This window comes from Haemaphysalis longicornis, unplaced genomic scaffold (genome assembly GCF_048455015.1).
Source record: "Haemaphysalis longicornis isolate Haplotype H1 unplaced genomic scaffold, Haemaphysalis longicornis Haplotype H1 scaffold_14, whole genome shotgun sequence".
In the NCBI taxonomy this organism is placed as follows: domain Eukaryota; kingdom Metazoa; phylum Arthropoda; class Arachnida; order Ixodida; family Ixodidae; genus Haemaphysalis; species Haemaphysalis longicornis.
The window spans coordinates 51,799,938-51,821,735 of NW_027526245.1; positions in this window are offsets into that span (position 1 = coordinate 51,799,938).

A 21,798-nucleotide genomic window follows, 5' to 3' on the forward strand; every position below is an offset into this window, starting at 1 on the left:
ATAAAAAAGGCACTGGCTTGAGACTGTTTACAAACTCGCCGCACAGTATGTCGCCTACTATTCCTCAACCAGATAACTAACGAAAAAACAGGTATTAACAGCCCGAGGTGTTAAAAGCGCCTGGTTACGTATAAAAAAGGAGAGACAATAGCAACAAGACCAGACAAATGTACTGCCGATCTTCGCTTTTCAAGTCATCTTTTTTTCCACGCACAATTGGTGATTGGAATAATCTTCCGCAAAACGTCGTTTCCGCATCAGGCGTTACATTTCACACCGCTCTAAAGTGTCATGTGCGTGTTGACACTGAAAATATTGTTTCCTGAATTGCCGTGATCTTGTTGCTGTCAATTATTTGTTTTTTTTTGTTTTTTTATTCATAACTGCTGCTGCGTGTTGCTGCCCACTGCAATGTTTGATTACCACTGTGAGTAGTTTTACAGAATGTTGTTTTTGTTTATTTTGTCTAGCATGTTGTTTTCCTTTTTCTCTTTTATTTTTTTTTTTGCCTTCGACTCTGTTGTGGTTTGATGTTGCACAATGCTCTTTGCTGCTAAATGTTAAAAGGTGCCTCTGGTAATTTTTATTTTTGTATATTATGAGATTCATGATTGTGTTTCTGCACAACACTTTTATGTATCTCCTACAACAATGGCCTCTGGGTGAATGTGGTAAGCTGAATAAATCAAATAAATAAATATATAAATGTCAACAGCACAAGCACACCACGACTGTCTCTGAAGCCGACTTAAGCCTGTGCCACCGCCATATCGTCCTTTTAAAAAAGTTCGTAAACCTTTGTTAAAGCATTTCCCGCCCATATCCCAGGGAAGTGTCTGGATCATCGTATCCGAAGATTTCCTATCGCGCTACCCTGACACGTCTTTCTACCCTCTGAAATCGCAACGGAAATCTCACTCCGCATCTTGCTACGCCACAAGCCGCCGAAATTCATAAGTGACCCTGGGTGCCAAGTCACAGCTACATTGGTTGAGGAGCTTCTTCGACCTTTTGCCGTGAAATTTTGCCACTCTTCTCCATACTACCCTCAAACTGAATGACGGAAAGGAGCAACCGAACATTGAATACCATGCTATCAATGTACATCGCTTCGGACAACAGAAACTGGGATGATCTATTGTCTTTCATATCATACCAATATACCAAGGCGAAGCTTGTAACCACTGGTTACAGCGTATTTTTCATTAGGTGGGCTCGTCAAACAAGTAGCCATCTGCATGACGAACCCTCGTTGACAAGGACGCTCTGCCTTGCTGAATGTGCCCGTCAACCTGCCCGCCTACGAACTCGCGTCTCAGGAGCGCTCCAAGAAGCGATTTGACAAACTTCGATGTGATTGTACGTATAGGTTGGAGGACTTTGTGTGGCTATGGACGCCATTGTGTAAGCGTGGGCGATCTGAGAAGCTTCTGTCACATTGCGTCGACCCGACTGCTGTGACAGACCGTCTCAGCGATATTACCTACGTTTTTTCGAGCTTGCCTTCTACTGGCCGACAATCTAAAAAGACACAAGTGGTACATGTTGTGCGCCCTAAAGTACCCAAGACCATAGTGCAAGCTGACTTCCGAGAGGGCTCTGTCTTAGATGGGGAAAATATTACGCAAATATTACACGCCACGAATTACAACTATACGCCTGCATCAGTTACTGAGTTAGAGGAACAAGAGAACGAGGTTGCACTCCGGTTGGAAACTGGTCATGTTTTAACCGCTTTTAAATATTTAGGTTTATGGCCATACACCCCTTGCCTCTAGCAAATAAAGGCGTCTCGTAACAATATTACTCGGAAGGTATGGACGGGATCTACATTTAGTTGTAGATGCTAGAACAGATACATTTTTTAGGAATCAGTCTGTTTAAATGTTACTGGGAAGTGTAAAAACTAAGAATAAATTATGGCGGCTTTAATTTAACACAGTTATTTGTTAAAATACTTACCCATAGATTTTAAGTGCTACATAGCCACCATGTGCCACATCAGTCTGGGATAAAACAAGCCAGCGAACTACTCAATATGCTTTAAAAAACGTGGCAGTGCTTTGCAGCCTGGACATCCGAATGAAAGATCGGAAGTTTGCACACTTTTTATTTTGTTTTAAACACTGAACTACCATTTTTTGAATAACATTTTCACGCCGACACGTGGTGAGAGCAATGGGTTCCGTGTATGAAGGAAGCTAACACTGAACACTCTGAGGAGAACGAGTAGCTTCTTTGGATCGTGATGCACCCTTCAGATTCACCTCGTGTTAGTGATGACTCCCCCGTCACTTAATGAACGACAAAGACTAGCAATAATTTTGTCGTTTCCGATAAACTTAGGCAATTTTTTTTAAATAAACGCCTAATAGAGAAACGTAACCCCGTGATGAAACCACTATCCTTATGGTGTCCTTTATGCGCAAGACAAATTCTCTCGATTTTGATTAATTCTTTACCTGTAACGGACCAGATATGATGACGCCTACAAACATGGCGTATCAATACTGTGTAATGATATGTGAATGAATTACGCCTTGGCCGATGTCTTCTGCAACCTAAACGAAACCATAATGTGCGGCATGAAGATGCGCTTATCTGAACCTTCTTATTTCTGCATATAAGTAACTGAGTGGTACATAGTTATTTCTGTTAGAGCTATGGGAGCGTCCAACTTGACTGTATTGCTGCTGTACAAAAGTCAGGTCTAAGCGTCCTTGGAGGGGCGAGGACACGCACTGCTTCCCCATCGCAATCACTATACGAAGTTAAAAACTCGGATGCTTAGACTGTGTTCTGCACAACATTCTCAGAGTTCTTGGAGTTAATACCATAGCGCCTATGGAAGGCGCGCTTATTCTCGCTTATATATCAAGTGCACAGCAATTGAAAGGCCCGGGATTTTGTTGTAGCTCATCCGTTGTCACGGTATCAAGCCACCGCTGTCACGCGGTGTCACGCACACAGACCGAGGCACCAAAAAGTGCGAGTTTTTCTCTCCATCCAGCCTTCCATTGGAACGGTAAAACAATACTTGAACAACAGATAATATACACATAATCATCCAGAACCCCAGAAACTGCTGCGACAGGTAATACTTCGCGCCGTTATTTATCGAAAACAAAACTGCAAGTATATTTAATGCAAAATATATCAGATTAATTGGCAGTCGCTGCTTTCATTCACCAAAAAATGCTCATTAGATTTTTTTTTTACGATAGTAAACAAAAAATGGTATTATCTGCACTCCGTGGATGATGGTTAGGGTGCAGATTACGGGGACTCGAAATGACATCCAAGTTGCACCCCGAGTGACATCCGAATTCCGCCCCGACCGTCATTCGTTTTGAGCCCTGAGTTGCATCTTGATTATTCCCTAAAAGAACCTGCTACTCACGGCTCAAACCCAATTTCGCTTGATTTTCGCTTGATGGTGTTGTGCGCACGCATGAACACGGACGGACATTGGGAGGTCTCAAGGTACTCCGCACCGTTACAGGTGAGAGGGTAAGCCGTCTGACTCACGGGTACTTACTCTGACACTGGCAGACGACTGACACTGACTTTGTCTGGTCTACACGACACAAGCTCGAATCCTGCCGGTGCCTGCACGCGGATGAACATTATGCGGTCCTAAGGTACTCCGCAACTAAAATATGTCAGCAAAAGAAACCAAACGACGCGTAGCAATGAGCGTAGAAAGGCTCCACCCCATGCGAGAAGAAAGCGAGCACAATAAACTCCCGCTCGAGCTGTTCCAGGCAAAACAAAAAAAGAGGCAAAGAAAAAGCTGCGCGCCGCCTCGGTGGAAGGAGCCGAACACTGTTGAGGCGAGAAAATTTATTTGCATTCAACACACCTACATTCAATTCATCAAAAAGAAGTTAGACTGGGAGGGAAGAGTGTGAGGGGTGGTAAGAAAGAGCACAGAACGGGCCACAGCCCCTGTAGCGAGTCACTGTTCTGCACTTTACACGCTTTCGCGTTGAGTCGAACTGATGTACTTCGTACGTGCGGAGCAAGCTTCAATACCGGGGCCACCGTTTCGCAAAGAGGCACCTTGTGAAATCTCTTATATTCAAACCGATGCAATCCCCCGGCCTTGGCGGTGCCTAGTTGGCTATTCCTTGTGCCGGTGGCAACGAATGAGGCGGGTTCAACAAGGACTGCGATGGCAATTTTTCCAATGGAAGCAAATTTTCCCGTACCACCCATGTGGCAATATTTCTTCGCGCGTCAAATTTTCCCACGACGGAAAACGTATTTAGCCCGCGACATAATGCGCGCCTCATAGCCTGAGCGATGCTTCGGCGTGATAAACGCACCAATGTATATTTGAATCACCCGCCCACTTATCCAAGAACTAAATCGCAATTTCAAAGTACCTCCGCCAGACTCTATGGATGAACCCTGTCCCCAGTTACACTTTAAGATGACGTTAGTGATTCATAGCGACCGCAGCCTAGAAAAGCAGAGCTCCTATAAAAATACCGAATACAACAGCCACCGGTCGTGATTGGTTAAGCAAATAACTACTACAAGATATTTCCTCGTCTCACAGATGATGTCTGAGTATTATACAATTTGTCGTGATTTTACATATTTTTTACATCAAAAAAACGATGCGGAATTTTATAAATGTTACTAAATCCCAGTTTTGGCTAATGAGTGGAGATTTTGGATTAAGTTTTAGCATAAAAAACAAGGGGAAGAGCTAATAAAATTAAAAACAAAAACCACACAGTAGGCCTAATTAACCAAGCTAGTACCTTCCATAACACAATAAAAAATGTCTCTAAGTTGTAGCTCATTCACATAAAAAATAATTAGTCAGTTACCCTCAAGGTCACAGTGTCGCGACGTGCAGAGTTCTCAGAAGGGTCTTTGGTGCCCTATCAGGACTACTTTCACTATCATCCGCACGTTGACACCCAAAGTATCCGTAAAAGGTCGCCGCAGCAACCTAAATGGCCTACAGGAAGATATTGAATAGCTGTTTTATTAGCATTAGGTAATTACACGTAAATAATTGTTTTCTGTATTTTGTACTACTGTGTACTTATTTTCGGGCTTGCAACGACAGCGTCCTTGGCAACTATGCACCGCGAAGATCTACCACTACACTTAGCGTATGAGTAACGTGTGCCTTTGTGGCGCAGTAGGATAGACATTAGCTCCATAATTCGAGGAACCCAGGTTGGGTCACTGCCAGGTGAAGCGGTTTTTCTTACGAACTCTCTGTTTGGGTGCGTGACGCCGTGACACCTTTACCCCGCACGAGCAACAACGACCAGCAGAGCCCCGTAAAGTGCTCCGCACTTACATGCTCTGCTTCTGACTGTTTCAAAACAATCAGAATCCGAAAGCGCGTTGAACACGACTCAGCAGGGATGCTACGCGCTTTTGAACTGCCAAAGGAATTTTCGGCGAACCTATTCGTTACATTCGCCCGACCTTCTGAAACAATTTCTAGTGTCTTTTCAGTGAGGAATTTGTGAGCAGCTTTATAGATCACGCTGGGAAAGGACGGTTTTTGTGCCTCTCTAAGGCCTTGTTTCCTCTTGAGGCTGATATCTTGTTATGCTGAATCCCAATTGCCTGTATTGACGTGTTTTTGATGAAGGCCAAATGTTCGTGGGGCAAAATTTGCATGTTTAAAAAGAGTTACTATGATGTTAGAAAAGAACTGCGCACTGAACATTGAATACAGAGTTTTTATCTCGACTGAGCAACATTGCTTTAAGTCAACAGCCACTAATATTCAACATGTGACTCATGCTGCGTAGCACCAATGCACCCATATTTACTTTCACAAACTGCACCATCAGTGAGAGCGAAATAGCTTATAACAGTGTGGTTTCACTACATATATAACACACGTAGAGCACATAAACCAGTTATTAACAATAGGGGGGACTTTTGTACCGATATCGGCAAGAGAACAAAAGACGCCATTCACCGGAATAAATTATGCTATGTTTATACTGGGTAATCAGGCAGTTTGAAGGTGCGAACGAATGGATAGGGTCTATAAAAAAACTAAAACGTGATACTGGAGTGCCAGCAGAATCTAAGAATAACGAGCATGCGCTTCACCATGATACCTCACTCAGTGTTGCCCTGAAAACCTCTTTGGGCGGACGCCTGCGTGATGTGCTGGTAGGCTTACTCTGCTCCGCCTTGGTACCAGCCTTGCTACCAGCCATTTACTGTACCAGCCAATTCTACGGTCTGGCGCTACAGTAGGTGAGGAGTGACTCCGGCACACTGCAATCATCGGGGTCATCGCCAGCTTGGACGCAGAAAACAGTCTGGGCCTAATACACCTTGCCGCCCGCAATACGGCTTAAATACATACATTGGTCATCACGAAGGGTGATCAGAAATTTGCCGCAAATGCCTTCTGAGTGCCTCCCCCCCTACGGTTATCAGCAACTAGGGGTGACACTGCGAAGGATTCCGGCACCGAGCACATTAATCTGGACACCATCAAACTGATGACCGTAAAACATATAGAGCTATGCGCTGTCCGCTCAAGGTTTCGATCCAAGAGACATAAAAAGCCTTCGATGGTAACTGCTACAGTCAGGAGTTACTGGGTCAAGTTCACTCTCGGCTTGCCCTTGGAGGTAACTAGGTACGACACATTACTTCGTTGGGACCTTTGCCTTGAGGTATTTTATTTAACCTGTAATTTTTATGTTCATTTTAAGGGGAACGTTTGAAGTGCGCTATTCTGCAAAAAATACTGTTGTTTTCAGGTCAAGTAAATGACCGAATCAGTAAAGACCTGTGTTCTGACAGGAATTTAACACGGGTATGTACAGTAGCAGCCTCGTGGTCTACAAACTGGCTTGAGGCATTTTGATTCCGCTATTGCCGGTTTTGGACATCAACAAAAACGCATCGAGGAAAATAAAGACGCTAGCGCTGCGGTTGCTAGAGTAGAATAACAAAAAGGTGGCAAATTAATACTTTGTATGCATGCGGCAGCGAGCCTGTACGCACGGCTAGGCATTGCGCACTGCGAGAATTCTCTGATGTTCTCGGAGAAGTGGTTTGTCGCCGGCCTGGCACCAACATTGCTATCTATTACAGACAGTATTGGTGGCATTGATGGCAGACGGAATACCTCCACGTTCAGGCGTTTTCCCCTTATTCTAGGATTTGAACGTTTCCTTTGGTGTAGGCGTCTGCGTACGTGCATGTGCGAGCGTGTGCCTTGGCGCGTGTGTGCGTTTGTGTGTTGGGGATTGCGATCCCAATCCATACAATACCTAATTCACAATTTGAAGGATCAGAGCGAAACCTTCTGAACCACATCACTAAGAAATATGTCCAACAGAGTCCACCCATTCAACACCCCTCATACAGAGGCAACTCGAACGATAAATTCGATGCCCCCATAGCTGTGTCCGAGGTAAATGCGGCCATATACGGCTGAACACCAGATCGGACCCCGGACAAGATCTTATGAGAAAATGTTACGTCACCTAGAGATGTATCAGTGGAGGATGTCACACGACTCTTCAAGGAACGCTGGGAGTCTGGTTCTATCCGTAACGGTGGCGCACGGCCAAAACGATCCCAATTCCTAAACCCGCCAAACGGCCACACGTAGATCACCTTCGCCCCATATCACTGACATCATGTTTGGGTAAACTCTTCGAACATGTTATCCTTTCCAGATTAACTGGTTTTGCTGAACGGACACATCTCTTTGCGCCCTCCATGTTTGCCTTTCGCCCTAACTTGTCCACCGAGGATGTTATGCCCCAACTCCAGCACCATAATGTTGACCCGGCTTTTGCTCCTGTGCGGACAACCAAGGTTATCCTCGGCTTGGACCTTACACCAGCATTTGGAACCATCTCCTATTCGGCAATTCTCGCGGCTATCATGAACTCACATTTTGGGAGTGGACGTACAACTATTTTCTTTCTGTGCAATTTGACAGAGCGCTCACTCTGCACCTGAGTCCCATTAAAAGGCCCTCAATCAGTTTGGGAAGCACTGACACTCCACAGGGCGCGGTGCTATCACCATTTCTTTTGAATATCACTAAGAAAAAACTTCCTCATTTACTATCGACCCTACCGGACCTCCACCATTCTCTTTATGCAGATGACATCACTCTTTGGATCTCCAAGGGTTCGGACGGACACATTGAGGACACCCTTCAAACAGCCACTTAAAAGATCGAAACAAGCCCATCTAGCCGCGGCCTCTCCTGCTCTCCACACAAGTCCCCGTTTTTCCTCTTTCGGCCCAATGCACATGCCCCCCCTAAACATCTCGATTACCACCCAATCAGGCAACATCATACCTACCATCGACATCATCAGGGTCCTTGGTTTGCACCTCCATAACGAGGGGCGCAACCTGGAAACTATCGCAGAACTTGAACATGGAGTACACCAAACAACGAGACTAACATCTCGAATAGCTTCGGTAATACGCGTTACGAAGTGCTCTAGCGCGAAGCGTAAACGAGTGTCTCGGTGCTCTTTAGTACCCGTTACATCCCAGCGTGAGGCGTAAGCAAGTTTGCCGGTATTTTATTACTGTGACTACATGAGACGAACGACGATTACGATGTTGACCACGACGGCGACCAAGGCGGCCAACAGCCCCAGCCTTTAAGTGTCATCGTCCCTAAAATATGCACTGTTACACCTGATTAGAGGCTTGGAAAGCCAAACGCAGAGACTGCCCGCCAGTCGTTTTCTCACTACATACCTATATTGATTGTATGGAGAGTGAACCAGGCGTTCGATAACGCCTTCATCTTTAGGTTGGTAGGTGTGCAGTACCTCCACCACATCGCGTGCAACCTTAACCTTCTTCTTTGTTCTTTTGTATTAGTTCACGCTCCGACGAGCGGAGCACAAGGATAGTTGCCAAAGTGTAATATTAGGTAGGTAGGTTCCTTCATTCTCTATGGCTTCAATACACAGCTCTATTTGAGTGGTCGGAACTACTATTCCGGTGACAAGGTATTATCCTCAATCTGGTTCAGGAAAAACGGATATATAGGTAGCGGTGCGCTTTTGTGACTTCCTATTTGATCTTGTATCTGTGCACTGTAACGGGTAACAACGGTTTACGATGCAGCTGCCGTGCTTTCTACACGTCTTCTTTGTTCAACGAGTATTCGGGCAATACACTGGCGCAAAATCGCAAATTGGTAGAACAAAGAGGACAAAAGCACCACAGCAGCACTGATTCTGCAGAATTTCGTATCACCTTTCCTTGGTCTGGCCACGGGTATACAGTAAACTTCACTCGATGGGCGGTATCGCAGCGGAGTTGCAAATGCGTTACTGTCTCATGCATAACGTGCTTCACTGAGCCAGCCTGAAGGTTCGAACACTACGATTATCACCTAATGGGTGTGTATTTTTTTAAAACTGGTCGATATCGGGGAGTTTTTTTGTGAGAAACCTTATTATATTAGAGAAAAATGTTAATTTGGAATTCGACTTCATAAGACATGGGACACTTGAGATTAGGCGTCATTGCTCCTGCTGTTCGAAACCCGCCCGTGGGTCAACGCAATTTTTTCTGCCAAATTGAGTCTCTCATCTCCGGTATTTATCAATGCAGTAGGTAAAAGCCCCTGGTGCAAATATATTGCAAAACGAGACGCTTCGGAGGGTTATTCGACATAGGAAACGTGGGAGGAACGCGGCGGCGTCTACTACCTAGAGGGGAATACCGCGCACTGCAGTGAAACGCGGTCTCGGTAGCACCGGATGCCTATTGGACGCCGTGAACTAGTGGCTATCAGCTGAGTGCACTACCAAATATAGAAGGCCGCATCAAGCTGAACGAGAGTAAAAATTCAAATCGCCGTTACAGGAAAGACTGCTGTGGCGTGCCAAAAGGAAGAAGCGCATGTCCCAGCTAAGTAGTCCAAACGTACTCACTCTTGTTACAAAATAAATTGCACCAGACGAAGCTTCTTTTGCCGAAAAAATACTTCATTGCGAGGCCTTACTCACAACCTGGGAATACGTGGTTTATAAGCAAGTATGCCGAGAAAGCACTGTAAAAACTCGCGGCTTCTGTTCATAATAGGAACGGTCGCAGGCTGCCGTTAGAATGCTAAGCTGTACATGGTGTTTTCGCCTGCCCTTGTTTTTCTTTTTACAGTTTCATTACACGTTGCGAACTGGACTGGTGTCTTACATTTCGAATGCTTGCCAAACTAGGGTAGCACCGACCAAGCACGTGCAAGCAGGCGGGCTCAGTTCAGAGGTGAGCGGCTTTGCAATGGCCGCTTGATATAGCACTTACTCGAGAAAAATGTTCACAACTATTGTAAGCAACTTTTGCAAATGTGCACATTCATACATTGGACACATGGCTAAGTAAACTATTTCATGTGTGTATGGCCAGGCTAACAAACAATGGTTACAAGAGAAAGTCTGGCAGGGCACGTGGGAGACGCTGCCTCAACCCTCCTTGCGCAGTAAGCACTGGACGCATCCTTAGGAGTAAATTGGGGCTCCTGAACTCATTCGCCTGTTTTGATATTTTTGGGTGAAATCAAGGTTGCCCTATTGGAATTTCAGGTGTGTTTATGCTGCCAGAGCACAGCAGTGAGGTTAATAGTCTCACTACGACAGCTTTTTATAAACACCAATTGAGCACCATTGTTATAAAGGAATGGGCAGGATCGCGCGCAGATCAAGGAGTCGGGCTGCTGTCTAAACAAACACACGCATTCTATTCAAAAGATAATCCAACGGTCGCGAACGGGAAGCGGGAGAAACTACTTACAATACTCCAAGAGGACTAAAAAAACTGACATACTTCAGTCTACTGGAGCTGGCACAGCCCATTATTGTCAAGGTGAGACGGGGCGGTGGCTTCGGCGAGTCGATGCGACGCGGATCTGTCGCGACGCTGCTGAGCTCTGTGCGCCCAGGAGCTCCATACCGGCGTTATAGTCCCACGGCGAAGAACGTGGCGGTGCCGATGACTAGCGGCGGGAGGAGATAGCTTAGGCCCGGAATGAGGCCTCTTTGCCCGCGCTCCGTGTCACCGGCACAGCGCTCGATCGCGGGCCGGACACCGGCTTCTCCCGGCGGCATCTAGGGCTGCCGTGGGGCCTACACCGCGACCGGTGGTATACCTTGGAAGGCAGCGCCGCCGACGGGCCTCGGGCCAACAGCTCCAGGGCGCTGTCCTGCTGTCGTCTTGGCCGACCACTTCTTAACTGCAACTTTTGTATCTGTCTTCCAAACGGCCTCTTTTCTGGTGGCCGCTTCTTTTCGGCAAGCGCTACACCACCGGTTTGGCGGATTGACAACCACACTTCCCTGGCTTCACTACCTTACCCCCTCTTCAGAAAGTTCTCCGGAGCACTATTCTCTTGATGTTGGTGATGGAGAACGCCAGTCAGTGTCGAAGGGAGGGTCAAAACACTAATCGATCTCGCTAACCAACAACGAACAGTCACTATGTATGATTCAAGAAAATAAAACCAGTTCACACAACACAAAAAGCATGCAAGTTACTATAAAAAGTTCTCATAGCATGAAAGCAGTTCACATTGTTTTTCAAGCTAGCTCACAAGTTCTTTTACGCCTTAACTCGAAAATGCTCCAATTATTAGGCGCCAGAACAAAAGAAAGCACACGGAGCTATATGGAACCGGAAATCGTTATTCAGAGTCATTTCCAGGCCCGTGCATGCCGCTACACCAGAAGAGCCTACAGTTGCCTATAAAACTCGGTGCGCCTTCCGCATCGGGCAGCATGGCCGTCTGCTGTGAAAGACATTCTGATTTCCTTTCCTGCTGTTCTTACTTGGGTGTTCGTGTTCAGACAATCAGGTAGAGGACGGGATGTCGTGAACTCTGGGAAACGTAAGACGTTGTATACGCCTTTGTGGCTTTCTCCTCTCTTTGCGTCTAGGTTCAAACCGTTTGCGTAAATGCTTGTGCGGAGTTCTTTTAACCTGCGTACGACTTCACGAGGGTGTCCCTATTGCGGCAGTTGGTCCTGTGAAAAATTTGCACAACCTTACACTCCCATGTAGTGATGAGCCCGTGAGCGAGCGAAGCAACCTTTTTAAAAATGCCTGCAGAACTATTAGCCGTCCCATGTAAGGAACGCGTCACCGTGACGCGGCCATGACGTCTTCCCGGCTGTTGGCGCCTCTACTCCGGCCGCGGCCTCACTACTCCCTTTGGTCGACTGCGCCTGCCCCTGTTTTGGGGTGGCAGCCTCCCTCCGGTTTCGCTCGGTCGTTGCCTTTCGAGGACCGCCGAGATCTGCTGGACGGCCTGGGCTTGGACTTCTTGATCGTAGCAACGCATTGCGGGCTCGAGCTGCGGCGGGATCGTTGTCATCGTTGTAGCTTGGTGTGGGTTCTTGGAACAGCCCCAAAGGATGTGAGCCGCATGGCTCTGTCCTTTCGGCACACAAAACAAAGGTCAATTAGATAAACACTCGGACATATGTGCTTCATCAGCAGCGGGGTGAGTAAAAACCCTGCCTGTAGTTGTCGATATATTACTGCTTCCTCACGGGTCAAGTCCGGATGAAGTGGTGGCATAGTCCTTCTATCTAGTCTGTACCACTTCACGATTTAATGTAAAAGGTCATCCTATCCTTGGTTTCCCACCACCACGTCGGGTCGTCCGCAGTAGCAGCGGCATGGTTGGTTAGTCTTCGCACCGCCGCGTTCGCCCTCTCGGTGCGGTTGTTAAAAACTTTTCAGCTTGACGCATTACGTAAGATTAGTTTCTTCGGCCACATTTGAGGAAATATCGGTTGTCTCAATGGGTGAAAAACCTATGACACTCTCGCTGTAGGGATATGCGGCTATGCGGAGTATAGACGGATGTTTTCGATGTCTTTCTGGCCGAATACATCCCAGCCTTTTTGCGGCTCTTTCGTTTCCTCCAAAGCCTTCGGGAGTACGGGAACCTCTCACTGACGGTTGGCAGTCGTCTGGCATTATTTACTTCCAGGGCATTGTTAAATTTCGCTTCGTGAACAAGTGAACCCTATGCCTTGTCTACTTCAGAACCCTCTGCGTTTCCGTCATTGGTCTCAGGTGCTTGTAGATCAAGCTCTCTTTGAGCAGGCACCAACCAATTAGGTCCGTGGCTAGGTTCGTAGCCTGGCACAAATACGGGGGGAACATATAGCTCGTTAGGACGGACGAGGCATGCGCGCGATTTTAAAGCGGCGATGTGCTTCTTGAGGGCGCCTATCTTTCGTTCATCCTCGTTCTTCCTCTTCTCATACCCCCCAAGTGGCTCTACTTCCTGTTCATCTTTATTTTCTTGATATTGCCTCAGGATCGCTTCTTTGCGCTAGCCACCTTTTGGTAAAAAAGGGCCCATCTCCCCGCGAGGGGGACTCGAGTAAATGCGTCGCATAGGGGGTGGGTGTATCGCGTGAACGTTCAGTGTTTGGGGAGTTGGTGGTAGCGAATGCGTTGTATGAGCAGCTTCTTGGCGTAGTTTGAATGAGTCAAGGATATAAGGCGCGTTCGTAGCCTTTCATTCTGTGTCGGTTTTCTGGCGCAGTGGGAAGAGCACCATGTACCTCGCGTTCCGCCCACATGTAGTGAATGCGTTGTATCAGCAGCTTCTTGACGTAGTTTGAATGAGTCAAGAATATAAGGCGCGTTCGTAGCCTTCCATTCTGTGTCGGCTTTGTGGCACAGTGGGTAGAGCACCATGTACCTTGCGTTTCGCCCGCAGGGTCGTGGGATCGAAACCAGGCGCCGGTAAGTATTATTTTTTTATATAGTGTAGGGGGAGGGGTGCGGACCTGTTGTTGAGAGCGAGGAGGGTAGCGTGATGCGGGAGAGGAGGAGTGGGGGAGAGGGCGCACCTGGAACGGCTGTTACGGACGCCGAGGCACGCCGACAACGCCGGGTGACATCGTGAGTTAAATAAATGCTCTACATTTAAAAAAACAGCATCTACACCAATTCGCCTCGCCGCCCTACTCAATGCTAGTTACTCTTTGAAATTCACCTTCTCTGTATCAAAGTACTGGCGAAGCGCTCTTCCCGCGTTCCCAAGTCTTGCCCAGCTTTCATTATTCGTTCCAGACCCGGGATATACATATTCAACTAATTGCGTGGTTCTATGAGGCTACCAGCACCCGGACTCCTCTCTGATGATAACATGCGAATCCTGGCAGGCTCGCCACTTCATGTTATGAATGAATGGACAGGATCGCGCGGAGATCAAGAAGCCGGTCTGCTGTTTAAACACACACACGAATTCTATTCAAAAGTTATTCCAACGGTCACGAACGGGAAGCGGGAGAAGCTATTTACAAGACTACAAGGGGACTAACAACAAACTGGCATACTTCAGTCCGCCGGAGCTTGCACAGCGCATTATAGTCAAGAGGAGACGGGGCGGTGCCTTCGGCGAGTCGATGCCAGGCGGCTGTGTCGTAACGCTGCTGTGCTCTTTCGCCGTGGAGCTTCACACCGGCGTTATGGTCCCACGGCGAAGAACGTGGCGGTGTCGCTGACTAGCGGCGGGAGGAGATAGCTGTCGCTGCCCGCGCTCCGCGTCACCGGCAAGCCGCTCACTCGTGGCCAAGCACCGGCTTCTCCCGGTGGCGTCCATGGTTATCGTTGCGCCTACACCGCGATGGGTGGTATACCTTGGAATGCAGCGCCAGCGACGGACCTCGGGTCTATACCTTAAGGGCGCCGTCCTGCTGCCGCCTTGGTTGGTTGGTTGGTTGTTTGGATCCTGAAGTCATGGGGCGTACCCACGCGGAAGTATGGTCAAGAAGCTTCCTGCAATGATTAGGCTGTGACCCGGTTTATTTTAGAGAGAGACACAAAAAAAGTGAAGTAGGAGAAAAATATTGAGAGAAGAAAATAAATCTTTGGATAGAACAGGATTGTTAGGAAAAGAATAGCGAAGGAAGACATTGCTGTCTAGCAAGTCATCCAGCCTGTCGCCGCAACCAATGAGTGAAAGGCGATCACAACATCTTTGATGGCAATATCCTAAGATGGAAGCACCCAGGGAAACAATAATGGTTAAAGATAACGGGAGATTCAGCCAATTAAACATGTATTCAAGGGGCGTGCGTCGCCTCGAGAAAAAGCTGGGCAATTTAAAAGAAAGTGTTCTACAGTGTCCGCGGCCTTGCAGAAAGGGCATTGAGGAGAAGAAGCCTGACCAGATTTGTGTAGATAAAAATCTTAAGGGGTGATTCTGCAGCGACATTTTGTGAGTGCCACCACAACTTTACCAGATTCGCAGAATTTAGGCTTCCATAAGTAAGAGAGGTAAATATAGTCGCAGCATGATCGAAAAAAATGCTGCCAATTAACGTGTACATCTTGAAGGCGCCTGAACCTCGCCCTTAAACGAAAACTGTCAATTGGTCAATTGACGACAGCACGACCCCAAGAGCCAAATTGCCTAATTGGTCTGCCAGTTTATTGACGATTATGCCTGCGTTAGCAGGAACCCACACTAGCAGGATCTCACGAAGCTGGTGAGGAACGAATGAACGGAATGACCGGAGAATGGAAGAATCTTTATCATTTGTTAGAGCTGTGCACACGGAGAGAGAATCCGAAAGGATAACCACCCCCGTAAATTTGTGCTGTAGTTTATTAAGGGCTAAGATTATCGCCAATAATTCTGCATGAAAGATCGGGTTATAGTCTGGCAGCCTGATTGAGAAGGACCAATCTAGAGACTGAGAATATATTCCTGCCCCAGCCATCTCATCACTTTGCGAGGCATCTGTGGCAATGACGACATCAGTATGAACTCTAGCCAAATGCTCTTCAAGTAAAGTATTTAGTAATCGGGCCAGCAATAATTTCGCATGCGGAGGAAAAATGTTGTCCAAGCACATGTCGGCAGGCGACAAATTATCAGAATAGGGTTGGAGTAGAGAAAGATCTGCATGAAGAGGCTGCGGTCATGCCTGTAGGCAATGAAATTGAGCACGCTGAAATCGGGGCTATGTAAATCCTCGAAAAAGGTCAGGCCTGAAGAGGAAACTGGGTTGAGCCTTGTGCAATGGAGCTTCAGTTTTAGAAATGTTAGAACACCTAGCAATTTAAATCGAGCAGACGTGAAGGCAACCATGCCTCAAGGTACAATACAGAGTTAGCTACATACTTTGGCAACCCTAAACATAAACGCAAAGTCAATCTCTCAATCGGAAATAGGGGATTGAGTTTGTACGTCACACAGCCAGAAAATAACACGCAATCAAATTCCATGACAGGGTGAACATAACAACGTTAAATCATTAGCAGGATGTCTCTACGCATACCGAATTTATGAATGCATAGCCACCACACCACTCCAGCAGCTTTTTCACTGTTGGCAGCAATGTGCGAAATATGAGGGCGCCTTGTGAGTTGGTCGTCATAAATTATACCCAAACACTGATTTCCGCGACCTGAGGGATGAATGGGAACCGGTATGTTAGACATAATGATACCGAGTTATTGCAGGAAAATACTGTAACGGCACATTTACTGACATTTAGCTTGACCAACCTGCTGTTGTTGTTGTCATTGTTCCTTAATATTATTAGCGCATACCCAAGCAGGGGATCGGCCAAACATCAGTCATTAAACCGAGAGAGTAACTGCCAGGTGGATTGCTCGAGGAAAATTAGAAAAATTTGGAATCTATTTTCTTCTTGTGTTCGAGGAATGTAGTTCTGAAATTATTCAACGTTAAAATTTAACAAAAAAGGGAAATAAATACATAAATAAATGACGAAGAAGAAGAAGAAGAAGAAGAAGAAGAAGAACAAGAAGAATAAGGAGAAGAAGAAGAAAAAGCAGAAGAAGACGAAGAAGAAAAAGAGGAAGAAGAAGAAGGAGAAGAAGGGAGAAATTATGAGGAAATTATCCAGATATAAATGCTTTTGGAGGGCGTTGGTGAGGTGCCAGAATAAGAATTGAATTACGTTGTGAATCTGTTGGAATTTTATATGAAGCACAGAAGAGCAGAACAAACATCCCGGCGGCAATATCCAGTTTCTGAAGCCCCAAATGATAAAAGAGCCGGCACTGACAATGCAATCCCAGGCTACGAAGTTCTTTCGGTCTCTTCGTCTTCCAAGAGACCTAAGAAACCTTCCAAAAAACCCTATCTTCGTTTCTTCTTGAGGGGTCCGCCAATTTTTGCGGTGGATCACCCGCTCGTCCCGCAAGTCGAGGCGCTCGTGCTCCGTGCCAGGCAGCCTTGGGTTGTTCCAACAAATTTGTTCCAACATAGCCTCCATTTCTTGAGTTGGACCGCCCATTCGTGCTACGGTGCCGGAAATCCGTTTTCAATAGCCCGTGCCCGCGTCCGTGCTACTGTACCTGAATATACGCTACACCGGCCACTGAAGCAAAGGAGGTACAGAGTCGTTGTGCTCTCAAGAAAAAACCCAGAACTCTACGATGGCGCCTGTGCCAGTACCACAAGGGCAACAACAAATATCGCAAGAAATCTGCACGCGTCTACCACCCCTTGAGCTGACAGCTGCACCGCAAACTGTAGCCTGTGCCCGCTTCTTCATTGGCAACCTGACATTTGTCTTGTTTACTGTGGTCATGGCTACCAAATTAGTCGCTAGTTGTTCTTTTAAGCGTGAAGTATTTAGTTTCTTCTAGCTTTGTCGCACTTCCATTAGGTTTTGCCTAACTCTTTATATATACGGTTTGCTTATATTTACTGGTTCGCACCTCTTTGTGTTTACCAATTTTTTCTGCACGTATCGTCGTTAAGCCATGCTCGCATCAAGAACATGACAGTGAGGGGAGAAAGAACTGGTATAGTGGCGGAGGAGCGTGGTATAAGGGTGTGTGGAATTCTTTCTGAAGTGCGCCCATATTCTTATTTATTTAACCTAGTGCCATTACGGGCATTACTTAAGCATGGTGGTAAAAAACGTTCAACTTGACAACAGCAACATTCAGGAATAATAGTAGCTCTAATGAATAAGTCGTAAGGAATGAGGGTGACGATGTTTTCTGGCAGTTGATTCCAGTGACGAATAGACATTAAGAGTGGCCGGAATATTGTTAGGTGAGTACGCGCGTACAATGGCTGGACCTTGAATGCATCAAAACGCCATCATCGTGCTTATGTGGGAGACAGCGGAAGAAGACTGCTGTCGTACAGCCTATGACAAACCGATGGAACATACGGTGAAGCCAGCGTTGTTGCACAGTTGGCAAGTCTAGGGTTATTTTATTTATGTTGTGGTTAAAGTTTCTTAGTAGTTCCTGGGAAAAAATCCGGAAGCTTTATTGTGTTTTCTTGTGAGATACAATTTGTGAGATCTTGTCAGATCTTGTGATTTGTGAGATTTGTGAGATCTTGTGAGATCCCGGCATCAGTATATGTTTGATCGAAGTAGCGCTTGGTAGGCCGGAAGATTTGTGGACGTACGGGCCGAATAATGATTGCGCGCAATAAATCCGGGTGATGTAGATAATTTCCTGGTTACTGTATTATTATAATAGTTACAGTTCACGTAAAGACGTAAGTGGGACCCCGAAGAATTTTACCATGGTTAGGGCTTGTATAACCACACTACAATCAATCTAGATACGCGGCTTTGACATGAATGTTTTAGACAATGTTATGGCGTTGGTTTTGCACACATTTATTTCTACCTGCCAATCCTTACATCAGTTTGCAACTTGATTGGGGTCTGCTTGGAAGGACAGAATATCTTGGGGGCTTGTATTGAAAAAAAAAACACCGCAATCATCGCGAAATAATCGCATAGTAGAACAGATATTACTGGTAATTTTATTGCTATCAATTAAAAATTTACTACGATCCAAGGTAGCTTTGCAGGACACAGGAAGTTACTGGAGCTCAAAGGAATGTACTCCATTGCTAGTTTAGGATATTACTATTCCAGTTAACTTTAGCAGTGATATTAGGACCAGGGGTAATAATTCCAGAAGGCCCGAGTTTGAGCGAAACTCAGGCAAGGCGGAGTTGTGGTGATAATAATAAGCTCATGATAATATTTGGGTGCCGGGTTAAACTTAAAACGCATTCCAAATGCGATTCATGCTATTTGCTGAATTTTGAGGTGACGTAATTGGTAATGGGCAGCGCGCACCAAGGATGCGCCACCAGGGCATGGCGCATCTTTCAGTGCTTCCTCTCGCTCCACTGCTGCACTGGTAGCTACTGGGGGCAGGCTAATCAAACTACTTCATTTTATTGTACTTTTACTTCATTAATCTGAAGTGATTAGCTGAAGTTAGCTGAAGTGATTGTTTGATTTTGTTATTCCATGCCTTCATATGAGCTTTTTGTTAGTTTTTACCGTTGACGGCACACAGTGCAATCACGTGACTATGGCGGACAGGCAAAAAAAAGGAAGCGGGCGATGAAAGCGCGCCACATTCCAAAGAGTTGCTGCTTGTATTACGTTATCGAAACCCTCCGCTTTTCGACACAAAATTTCCTCAGCGCGAGCCTGTCTGCTTGCGTTCTTTGAAGGCGAACCCTGGCGCGATGAATTAGGAAATTCTTTTTTTTAATTATTGTACTTGCGCCTTTTCCTCGCTTTCGTTTCTTTATCTTTTTATTACGAATTACTTTAAACGTCGGTTTTTCTGCTGCTGCGTGTTTGCGACAGTTTCTTCTCTTTCATTTGTTCGTCTTAGTGTGCAAGCAGACTGGAACACGCCACAGCCTCCCTATGATTGGGGTTCTGGGAGGGCGGTGTGCACCTGTCGTACTCCCGCCACATCACGTGCAGGATTCACGCTGATGAACTATTCTACAAGTGTTACTTTTCGAATCCATAGTGTTACGAATTTTGCGAACCAGGCACGTTAGTTCCTCAAAGTTCCAAATTCCGGGCCCATCCCCCAAGTGGCTGTATGTTACGAAGGATGGAATAGCAACAAGGACAACAACTTTTCAGATTTGTTTGCCTTATTTCATTTTGCTCTTCACCGCTCTTCTTCGAAGAAGCTCTCCAAAGTCGTTTTCTTTTCATAGAGTTCAATCCCGTCAAAACCCTCTCTTCCTTCGCGCGCTTCCCACTCCCGCTTACCCTCCCTATGGCGTCACCTGGTTGCTTTAATTCTCAGCTCTCCCCTTTACTCGCTTTTCATGCTCTCCTTCCTACCATACGATGGTGACGTTGAACAAAACCCGTTTACATTTGAAAAGATCGCCTCTCACAATAGGCACGCGCTGTTGATTGTATTGTAGAGAGGATAATCAGAGGATGCAACAGGCCATCAAGCTATCGGGGTATGCGCCGTACCAGCATCAACCATGGGGAAGGGGAAGGCAGGATTATGTCCAATTCAGACACGGGGATATCCGCCAAAGACGTGCCAGGGGAACAAGATGAACCCCATAAGGTGCATGCGTGAGAAACGAACTGGGTTATATCATCGCTCGGACCTGCGTTCCTATCGCCTTCACCACTGCGAAGAAACCACCTAAACCGACTATCAGTGCGTCGACTCTCTCCTTGACAGCATATGTAATCCGTATAAGCTATCCTGCCAGTTACGTTTTCACAGGAAATGCGCGCTACGCAACCCCTTGAGAAAGTCTGTCCGCCGCGCTGATGATAAGCAAAATGGACGGTCATGCAACGCTTCGTTTGAAACTGCTTTGCGAGTAGACGAAAACTGAACCGCACGCTCCGGCTGCAGACCGATAGACGCTGGGTAGGAAATTGCGGAAGCCATGTCAGCCAAACCACCTAAAAAAAGGGCGAAGTCTGCAAAACACGTATCCACTGATTATATTGCGCACACACCCGCTGACAGTCGACTGGTGGCGGTCGATCGTGCGGTAACCACTAACACTTCTGTATAAGCTGCCCGTCGCGTAAAACCGCAGCGCACACTTCTCTTGCTCCTCAACTGCCATGGATCGAAAGCCGCCTCTAAGTCATGACAAACGGGGGTCTGTCGCCATGCGACTGCACAACTAATGCAAAACACTTTTTGAGAGAAAGAAGCGCGCTCGAAATTCCTTTTTTGTTTAAAAGACCTTACGGGGTAGAAATATGCCTGCTACGGAGAACATAAATAAAAACACCGCTACAGCAGTGGCCACCACGGGCGTCCCGAGTTCAACTCGGCCGTGCAAATATATGCCCGAGTTTTCTCCAAGTTCTAATATCAGTCAAACACATCCAGCTTCTTCGTGGGCACGGCGTAACAACCGAAGCCACAATCTCCTATGGCGTCCACTTTCTGGGGGCGTAGCTTTGTAGCCAATAAATCGTCACCTAATGCCCCCTAGCAGCAACAAGAACTTGGCAAGAAACAAAAATGAAGTCCCCAGGCCACCGTCAGCCAACGGTGCTACAGTCGTGGGGGTGTTCGGTCCGAACTGGAGTTCACTATTGTACAAGCCGACTGGATAGGCGAAAACTACACAATTTTCCCATGGGAGCCTTCTTCATACACCGTGAAAACATAGTCGATGACTAATGACACAACTTCAACGTCTAAAACGCACTCGCCAATGCTGTTCAATTGACACGGGACGATTTACGACAAGCGCGCGCCGTGCACACTGAAGCAAGCTGTAAACAAAAGCCATATTTGATGGTCCGGAGCAGGGCGCGTTCCATTCGCTACAGTGGACCTGCTTGATTACTTGGTTTGCGCTTGCGCAGAGCTGCACTGGGAGTGGCCTCAGACCACGTTGTAAACACAATTCAGTGGAAGAACAGAACACCGAGAAAAACGGACCGACCCTCACCGGGCGTGGCCAACAGCCCCGCGGGAGATTTCAAAGTAGCAATGGGGTTATCTAGTTCC